The 3,412-nt window shown below is 35.1% G+C and overlaps 1 pseudogene; it reads right to left on the reverse strand.

Annotated features, from left to right (window-relative positions):
- Window positions 1–261, reverse strand: part of LOC105621147 — an 11,047-nt pseudogene extending 10,786 nt beyond the window's left edge.
- Window positions 262–3,412: the final 3,151 nt, after the last annotated feature.

A 3,412-nucleotide genomic window follows, 5' to 3' on the forward strand; every position in this document is an offset into this window, starting at 1 on the left:
GAGATGCAATTCAGGGACGCGGAGCCAAAAGCAAATAATTTTTTAAAGTGACTCTTGTTACTTTCCTTGCGGGAAAACATACATTAGATGTACAAAAAGAGGAAAATATTCATAGTATTATATATTAAATTCTAGAAGAAAATATAGTTTTCTTTAGAAAAGTTGTATCATATTTCTTATATGATTTTAACAAAAATATATCAATTATGCTTTACAACAACAAATAACTTACATCATGCTTGCATTACAGACCATTTGCATTACTTCGTCAATCAATTGAAATTTATCGGGTGATACTTTAAACCAGTAGTTGAAAACCGACGATAATTTTCTATATGGATGTATATCATTGCATTGCAAACTGTATTTGACCGGTTCTAAAAGTTCTACACAACGGAAATCAAATATTAGGTATACAATTTTGCTTTCGCCGTTTTTTTCCGAAATTCGAGGCTTTATTGTAAAAAACTGGTTATACATTTATGATTCAAAGTATTGTCCATTGCTGGCCACTACTTTCTCCCATCTTTCGGGTAGCGTACGAATCTCGCGTCGAAAAAACTGGTCATCTTTTGAGGCTATCCATGAATCGATCCAATTTTTTACTTCTTCATAAGACTGGAAGTGCTGGTCAGCCAGGCCGTGTGCTATTGATCGAAACAAGTGATAGTCAGAGAGAGCAACGTCTGGAGAATACGGCGAGTGGGGTAGGACTTCTCATTTCAACGTTTCCAAGTATGTCTTGACCACTTTCGCAACATGGGGTCGAGCATTGTCATGCTGCAAAATCACTTTATCGTGTCTCTCGTTGTACTGCGGCCGTTTGTCTTTCAATGCTCGGCTCAAACGCATCAATTGCATTCGATATGTGATTGCCGATCGCCTGTGATTGTTTCAGTCGGTTTTAATAGTTCATAATACACTACGCCGAGCTGGTCCCACCAAATACAGAGCATGATGACCTTGGACGTCAAAATCACCGTTCTTGAAGCGTTGAAACCACTCACGACACGTTCTTTATACTAATAGCACTAATAGCAGCCTTACCATAAGTATTTGAGAGCATTCGATGAGCCTCAGCCGCAGATTTCTTCATATTGAAGCAAAAAATTAAAACCTCCCGCAAATGACGAGAATTTGGCTCGTAAACTGACATTTTCAATCGAGAATAACTTTATGATGCAGACACAAATCGACTAATGTTTCTATGGGATTATGTTGACAGATGCCCAAGTTTATGACGTCTATGATCTATTTATTTCGACCACCACTTACCGCTAAAGCAGCTGTAGGAAAACGGCGGAAACAAAGTTATACACCTAATATATTTTGGGAGTACAAATTAGTTCGGTCCGTTTCCCTAAAAATAGCTCCAGCTGTTGTGAATGATTCATAGTAACAGCTGATTTTGGCGGTTTCAGAGAGGTTAAACATCTGCTAATAATATTCAGTTTATATCGGTTTGAGTTTCATACAAAAATCTTGATTTTTACTGTGTTTGAAATGTCGAATTTTGTGTTAACCAAGCAGTATTTGCGGGAGGTTTTGATTTTCTGCTTTAATTGGAAAAAAAGTGCGGCCCATCGAATGCTTGTCGAAGTTTATGGTGACACTAATCTAACTAATAAATCATGTAGGGAATGGTTTCGATGTTTCAAGGATGGAGATTGGATTTCGCCCATTCCGTCCATCCATTGACATTTTCACTGGAAATTTTCCAAAAGTGTTTCTTCATTGATCTCTTCCTCATAAGTAGAATCTTCAATCGATGATCCTTTGATAACATCATTCACCGATCTTAAATAATATTCTGAAAAAAGAAGATCAGAATTCTCGTCACTGCCTTGTCTTCACTTAATGTGACAACCATTATGAATATTAATAATGATTTTATATTTTGTATTTCGCTCATTTTATAAATGTGACCGATACTTCTTATATAAAATTGTCGAACTTTTGCTACTTTACCGCGAAGGCGTCCCATTTTGAAATCATGAAATGGTTCACAATCCAATCTGATGTAGCAACTTGGCAATTTCTCTTGCTTCTCCAAAATGACAATATTATATAATGTTTGCAAATAAGAATATGTATCCGCGCAATTTGCGAATGCTTTCGACACTGCCATAAGGAGAATCTTGCTGAAGTCTGTTACTATCATTCGCGGTGAAGGTGCACCATCCGCTAAAATTGCAAGTAGAAAATATGTAATCATTGAAGCATCTTGCTTAGTTGACACCATTTGGAAGACTGGAGTGCTAGTTGTTTCCGTTACTAGCACGCACTGATACAAATAAATATGAGGGCTTTTTTCTTTATTAATGAGCTTTAATTTCTTCGCAAAACTTCCTGTGACATCAATCGTTAAAAAACTACTATGATTTCTATTCATAACAGTCTTGTAAAATATTTTCTGCTCCTCTGTCCAATACATACAGAAGAATGGATCAAGACCTATATTGCGTATAATGCCCGCAAAGGATTCATACTTTGCTATTTAAATTTAGAATTGGATCGCAATGCTTTAATTCAAGACGACGATCCATTTCTTGTTGCTTGGCTTTTCGTAGCACTGTAGCATTATATAACATTGGCGGAATGGGATCGCCATTATTCATTAAGCATTTTGTTTCATTCGTTCTCCATGTACTAGCTCTTGTTTACCGTCCAACAAATGTAACTATTTTCTGACGCAGATGTCCTTTTAATTGACGCTTTTTTTTGTGCCAAAATGTTGACTGATAATTCTTCAATCTACATTCGAATATTACGTCTGCATCCTTTTTTGGCTTTTGCGATAAATGCCCGGAAAGTTTTGCTTTGCATTCAGTACATACAGCTAAACGTGCGTAGTACTTAGCGTCGCTACTTTTAAAAATTTCAGCATACTTAAAAATAAACGCATACGGAATTTTTTTTTGATCCCATATTTTAACCGCAAATACGTGAGTCCATTTTCCTGATTGAAGCAAAACATATTTACGATTACAATATGTTTTTCTTATAGGTTTAATATCTTTCCATACATCGTTAGAAATAACGAGTGAAAATGTTACATATATTAGACAGATTAAACGAACTATCATCTACTACTTCTGACTGATTCAATTCTCTGATTTTGTTAATATTAAAAATATGCAATATGTAATCTTTCATACCGGATCTATTTTCGTTTAATATAGTATATACATGCTTTGGCGTAATACTAGAACCTTGAGTATGCATATAATCTGAAACTTTTTTATAAACGCTATTGGATGATGGAAACGATTTACCCTTCTCAGCAAGAGCTCTAAACTTTTGCCAAAGTTTCCATTAATTTTTCGCGATTGTACATAATATACTTTTTCTTTTTCCAGAAAAAAAGAAAAATTTGCGTCAATATATTATACAACTTATATATACATATATT

Source organism: Atta cephalotes (assembly GCF_000143395.1).
Source record: "Atta cephalotes unplaced genomic scaffold scaffold00032, whole genome shotgun sequence".
Classification (NCBI taxonomy): domain Eukaryota; kingdom Metazoa; phylum Arthropoda; class Insecta; order Hymenoptera; family Formicidae; genus Atta; species Atta cephalotes.